A 7114-nucleotide genomic window follows, 5' to 3' on the forward strand; every position below is an offset into this window, starting at 1 on the left:
GTTTTTTGTTAGGAAGATTGTTTTACGTACACAAGCTCAAGTTGCAATCAGTAATAGCGAATGTATTCAAGAAACACATAGAAAGCGACTATTCGTGCGTTAACATCAATCAATTAGGCATTAATCAAGTATACTCAGTAGTAATTTAAAACTAGTGGGTATAGTCAAAACAGAATGAACCAAAGGCATCCAACAGACAGCAGCAACAACAAGTGTGGCAGGTATATTGCAGTCGGCTGCACCGGCGTCCTCCTCGAAATAAGCGTATCTAATAGATACTTGCACACGCAGTGGAAACTGCAAAAGTAGCAAACATCAGCATCTCATCCCATCCCCAGAAGCTTTTCCTTTCCTGCCTTTCTTATGGAAATTTGATGTTGTTGGAAAGTTAAGTTCATTAAGTGTTAGTATTTGAACCTCTGGCAGACAGCCTTGCCATCGATACCAATCTGCGAAGCCCCTGCATCCCCATCGTCTCCGCTCCTCATTTTGGCTGCAACTGCTGATGATGAGCAAATTCAAGTGTTCTTGACCAGCCCCAGGGTGTTTGGACTTGGCCCGATCCGTTTTGTTGGCCTCCACTTGCAGCTACTAGATTTTTGGGCATTTGGTCATTCGGGAACACACGCACGCAGCGCAGCGCAGACACCTTTGATAAGCCTACGATTGGGATTGGGGCTCATACGACGCCCATGGGTGGGTTTTCAACTGTGAACATGAAGCAGGGGGTTGGGGCACCTGGAAAAGTGTATTGGAAATTAACTGACACAACTCGGGATCCCGGAAGGGGGTTCATATCGAATGTAGCCAAGAAATGAGCACGAGACAGAAGCCTCCTTGTGGCATTCAACTCATGTGTCTGCCAAGTTTTGGAAAATCCCAAAAAGTGGCTTCTTTGGCGGAAAAACAAGTTTTGCATAATTTCCAGATTGGCTTCACCGATTGTTGTTTAATTAAGGAAGATACTAACAAATAAAATGGGTTAGAATTTCTAACTAATTAATAGTTCATTAAAAATTTATAAATAATTATTTCTGTGTTATTTGGGTTGTCCGTAACAACTAAACGTATTGTTAAGCTCTAAAAGATCATTGCTACTTTAATGAGGTTTCTATAGATGTGTTCAAAACAAAACCATAAGAATGCCATTTGAATTTATTTGGGCATCTTCCGCTTCATTTAGGAAGCGTTAAATTTCATGGGAATGTGACTCTTCACTTCAATGTCAGCATAATCGATTCGCTTCCTGATTTCACCAGAAACCCGCCGAATTTCGACGCAAAAACCATCTGTCAGTCGGCGCTCATCCTCCCCCGACTCCAAAACATATTCCCATTGGCCCATTCGACACTTCCACTAACCCAAGGCCAGCGAAAATTCGCCAAAGCCTTACAATAACAAATGGCAAAAATAACAACAGCTTCAGCAACAACAAACAAGAGCGGAGTGGGAAAAGAATTATGAAATATGCAAAGCAATAAACAATTTAAAATCAAATAAAAAGACAACTTCATATGCAACCCGAATCCGAAAATCGAAATCGATTGCAGCTTAAGCTTGGCTGGGACAGCAGCCAAAATAAAATTAAAAAAAAACACGCAGCAGGCAAAAACCAGAACAAAATAAATAAAAAATAAAAAAAGGAGCAGGAAAATATCAATATTTTATGCTTTAAGCATTTGTTTGCTTAGAACGACCCCCGAAAAGCAGAAATCCACCAGACGAAGTGAACCGGCGATCAAAGTTGGAGTTGTAGTTGCCGGATTCAGAGTTGGACCACATGGCACACTCGCAGCTCCAGCTCCAGCTCCTCCGGCCAAGTGTGTCCCCCTAAGGTTTCGCCCCCTTTGGTGCCTCCCCCCTCTTTGGAAACCCCTTCGATGTGGTGCCTACTACTGTTGCGGCTGCCGGTTCGTTGTTGTCTAAATTTATGATTATTGCCCTGCCAAGCATCTTACGAGCAACGGCAGAAAAAAAATCCATAACAGCGGCGGACTCAATTCGCCTTGGCTCAGCCGAAAAAAAGAAATATCTATCAAAAAGGATGTTATCGAATATCTGCATACCCTTGGGTTTGATCTGACCTATCAGCAAAAAGCTATGCAAACAATCTACCAAATTTTTGGGGACTTTTGCAATTATGAATCTGAAGAACAAAGATTCTATCACTTTTTATGGCACCTAGGCTGCTGATATTTTGTAGACTGAATCGCCGGGTTATCTTAACAGTAAAACAATAGGTATGCGTTAATTCAGATAATAACTTTTGTCTTAAGATGTACTGGTTCAAAATAGAGATTGATATCTAAGATACATGAAATCGTTCGCTAAGTGAAAATATAACTAGATAATAACTTTACAGGACACTAACTAAATTTGCCAAGAATGTGGCATACCCACTGATACAGGGTATTGAAAATGCAACGAATATGTGGGGAGGCGGGTGGACAGCGGGTCCAAGTGAAGTGATTCTGCAGTTATAAAAATTGGATTTTGCGCGCAACTTAATCACATTTTCGCCTCCAACTCGGAAGACTCTCGAACTTCCCTCCCTCACCCGTTCACCTCCACAACCATTTCAGCTATTTTATTGCCGTCGACTCATTGTGACGATTTTTTGCCGAGTGTATGTGAGTGTGTGTGCTTGAGTGAGGTTCGCTTAGAGATTCCTCTTTTGCGGTGGCTCCTTGTGCGCTGGGCGAAAATTTACGATTATATCGAAATCTGATGGTTTATATGCCAGACATTCTGTGGCCGAAAAAAAAAGGTGGAAAAACAAAAAGTACGCACACCCATAGACCGTCGTCGATTGACTACTTTGTATGGCCCGACTAGAGACTGGAAGATTTACGGAAAAAATTAATTTACGATTCCAGTGAAAATCAAATGATGTAGTTGCCGTGTGTCTTCACTGAGCCGGCAACAATGTTTTATTTAAATTCGAGTTCCGTAATTAAATTCCAAATGCTGAGGACTGGAAATCGGGAAGACTTAGTCGCTACTTGATTAAGGCGCATCAGATAAAACCCGTTTAATTTTGTTTAATGCCCGGCAATGATTAACCAATAACGATAATGGATGGTGATGGGGACTCTATGAAAGTAGGAAAAAAGTTTTATAACTGCAATTGCATTTAATTCGTTAGCTGGGTAACTCACTTTTACGAGCTTCACAGAGAAATGCCCAAAAGAAATATATATACAGAGGAAGGGAATGCAATTGAAATGGTATTGATAAGCGACTTAAGGGTTAGATAATGAAATTAAATGAAGATAGCTTACTGTGAGAAAAGCGTAATGAGTTCCAAAGGCAGTCATAAAAAGTGCATAATCCCAAGATCAACTGGGGGAATACTGTACATTTGTGTGGGAAGTTCTTAGCCCCGACGAAATGTCTTAGATATTTCTGAGTAATGTTAATTATAATATACATATTTATGCAAGTATACACCCCTTCGAGTGACTCGTCTTAAGCTGTAAGATTCACTCATAAATAAAGTAGTTCAGGGCTTGAAACGGTAGATACAAATACGGAATGAAGTGGGGGCTCAACAGGTGACATAAAATGATAAGAGCCATTCTTTCGATCGTTTACAAACCATAAAACCATACTTGTGGACATGCAATATGCAAATACTTCCAGATAAAGGTGCGATAAAAACGTGTCTGGCATATAAGAAATATTTTTACAGGGCTTTAGTATGGTTGAAAAAAAGTGCAATAATAAATACATTGCAACTTTGAATTGTTAAATATGAAGATAGATGAGTAACAAGTATGCGATCTTGATAGAAATACGCGTATATCATACGAACTTTTGTTGTCATTTTGATATGAAGCAGAATATGGGATTCTAAGATAAATAACTAAATATTAAGCAACTTCTAATTGCTGCTTAAGATCTCTAGTCTGATCTTAGTTTTTCCCATATTATATGATTATTGCAGTGACTCATAGGCCTCCTGCAGATTAAGTTATTTCCAAGCGATTGAGGTAAGGGTCATTAGATGGAAAAATGTCGTCATAAAAGGATCGCCAAGCTTTACACTTAATTACGTAAGATGAAGCCCGCACACACCCGCACCATGGCAAATAAGCGATAAAGCACAGCCGTAAAGTGCGGAATAAAACAATATGTATTAACAATCTAATCCAATAAAAAAGAGTTGTAAATGTGCCAAGTGAATGGCAACATGAGTCCAAACATGAAGTCCAAACAGAACGAGTGCGTCAATAGCCATCATAGCAATCCGATTCACTGCGACCAATCCCATACCATATAGCATAAGACTCCACTTAACCCATCCAATGAGTAGTTTGAATAGTCGCTTCGCTCTGTTCTGCTCGATTCCGCGCAATAAAGCGACTCGAAGACTTTAACAACTGATAGTTACGGCTGCCATATATATATTTAGATGGCTGCACTGCAATCGTGAGAATTGCTCGGATGAGTGTGCTAACGGTTTATGCAAAGCATGGTCACACCACCAGCCCCATTGCCAAAGGAGCCAATTAGCATGCACTAAAAGTGCAAAATGCATTCTGCAAGCCGGAGCATTACATTTCATTACATGCATTCGTCGAACGACGGGGCACGCATTGTAAAACATGAACCGTGGCAGGGGGAGGGGGAAATAAATAGAAATAGAAATAAAATAAGGGAACATGGGTACCCAGTACCCAGTGCCCAGTGCCCAGTGCCCAGTGGTATCCACTAACCATGGCATCCAATACACAGTTCCCAAAGCCTGGCTGGCCATTTAAATGAAGCTAAGAGAGCCGAGTTTTCGGGCCATGATGTAATTGAAATGTGCGACTGGTGTGCGCTGAGCTGGCCCAAAAGAGAGTGCAACTATAAAATTAGTTTTCATGGCGTTAAGAACAGCGTTTCCAAGTAACCAAGGGCCAAGAATTCAATTTAATGCATTCAAGTCTCGCTGCTCTCTGCTCGGGGTTATTCAATTTTATGGTCGCCAGGCGAGCGCATAAAAAGGTTATCGGCATTTAAAAGGGCAACTATAAAAAGGCAAGCCGAGCTATTAAATAGCATTATTTACACACCGTTCGTCTTATTTTTTCTGTCCGCTGCATGGGAGAGTGCCGAAAGTGCGTGCAGTGTCCGGGTAATTGGAACAATTCCGCTTCTTGGACAATGATAAGCATTACTCTACTCCTCCAAAGAGACCGGAGACCAGAGACCAAAGACTAGCGAACAGGGACAAGAGTCAAGTGCATCGCCTCCCCTTTTATTGACAGAGTTTCACAGACGAGCTGCCTGGGATTAGAAGAACCGGGCTGCTTGGTCAAGATTGCGTGCCAACGGAAGCCTCACGGGCATGATCACAAATATAATAAAAATATAAGCACACTCACTCATATTTTCATAATTGGCCAAACTGCTCCGCCGGGCAATTATCATAATTGCATAATTTTCGTTCTAAACAAGCCCGAAAAGAGCGGACATAAAATAAACAACACACACATGACAGCCAATGGCTGAGTTTTGTGCACTGCGGAAAATCGAAAATCTAAGATTACTTCGGTTGATTGCGATGGGAAATTTGGGGGTAAAATAATTCATATTTCAAGGTGGTTGGTAAAGTTCCATTACCCCTTCTTATCTTGTTTAAAAAGTTAATTTGGGAAGATTATACTTAAAATATGAGAAGTATCTATATTTACCATCCTTTAGCAATCAGATTGATAATTTTAAAAAATATGTATTTATAGCAAGTAAAAATTCGAAGAAATATCAGAAATTGTCATATTAAAATCTGCATTAATTACATGATTTCTTCTATTCGAATCAAAATAAATCTTTCTATGATTATCATATAATACCCTGATCTCTCTATTCCATTTTTCAATGAAAGGCAACAGATTAACCTATTGTCCCTCATATTTTCTCTCTCTGCTGGAAAACTTGACTAAATTTATATGTTTACTATTGGATTTATGTCTCTCAGACGCCGGCGCAGCAGCCCCCAGCTCAGGTTCGGCAACAGATTCAGATACACGTTCGGGTTACGGTTTTCTACTGGCGTTTGGGATTGGAACTTGGACCTGGGCCTGAGGTTCGGGTTACCGCCTGTCCAGGAAACAATTATCCACATGCTTGTTTGGACGATTGGGGGAGAGTTCCCTCTACGGAAGCGATGTATCCAGGGGCGTCGGTTTCGGAGTTGGCCCCTTGGGATCCCTTTTTCGTAGGGGATCTCTCTGCGGTGAAGTCCGGTTCGTTCGCTGCGCATGCGCTTTTAATTTGTTGCGGCCGCCTGTTTTCGGTTTCATTTTTTCGGGACAGCGAAAATGAGCGAGAGGCGGTTGATTCAAATTAGCCACGTCTCCTCGGAGAAGAAATATCAGGCAGTGGCAGCAAGACAATGGAATGAGCAGGCGGTGCCCGGAGGCGTGTACCAGGCCGAAAAGACTCGGGGTACGGGCTCGGAGTTGGCCAACCAGACCGGAGTTGGTCAAACTAACCCAGCCAACCAAAGAGCCACGACGCCGTCTCCAACTCCAACTCCAAGCTCCTGGTCCAAACTGCCTTTATGTGCATATGCGTTTCACTCGCTGATTATAGGGTCGAAATTGCCGGGTTCAACAAGATTATTAATGTGCGCCAGCTTGTTTATACAGATACCCATATGCAGATACCCCTACAGCGGGGGCCAAAATAATACCAATTGCCTCGTTGCGATATACAAAACATTTTATACAACATTATTTGGCAGTTTACATTGCCCTGTGATAGAAATGGAGCAAGCGGTTATTATTTAATTATAAAGTTTACAAATTTTGGTAAGTCATTTTCAATGGAAGTTTTTGAATCCGCAAACTGTCAATTTCATTATGGAAATAATCAAAAATTAAAAAAAAAAATACACTTAAACGTTTCTGTTTAACGTGTCATGTTCATCTGAAATGAAAAAAGTTATTGCACGTTTTAAAAAAGTAATGGCACTTTAAAATTTTTAACCAAGTATACGAAGTAATGCATTTTACGACATTTTAAGATTTTTAAGGTAGTAGTGCTTTCAATCAAATATTTATAGTTATTAAAATGGGAATTTTTTAAATTCGTTTTTTAATGAGTACTTAAGCTGAGTAATTAT

The 7114-nt window shown here is 40.7% G+C and overlaps 1 long non-coding RNA gene across 1 annotated transcript; it reads left to right on the forward strand.

Moving 5' to 3' along the window:
- The first annotated feature begins 382 nt into the window (after positions 1–382).
- lncRNA:CR44562 (long non-coding RNA:CR44562) lies at positions 383–941 on the forward strand. The gene has a single exon (NR_124945.1). It is a non-coding gene; the product is annotated as a long non-coding RNA:CR44562 (long non-coding RNA).
- The last annotated feature ends 6173 nt before the right edge of the window (positions 942–7114 follow it).

Source organism: Drosophila melanogaster, chromosome 3L, assembly GCF_000001215.4.
Source record: "Drosophila melanogaster chromosome 3L".
Classification (NCBI taxonomy): domain Eukaryota; kingdom Metazoa; phylum Arthropoda; class Insecta; order Diptera; family Drosophilidae; genus Drosophila; species Drosophila melanogaster.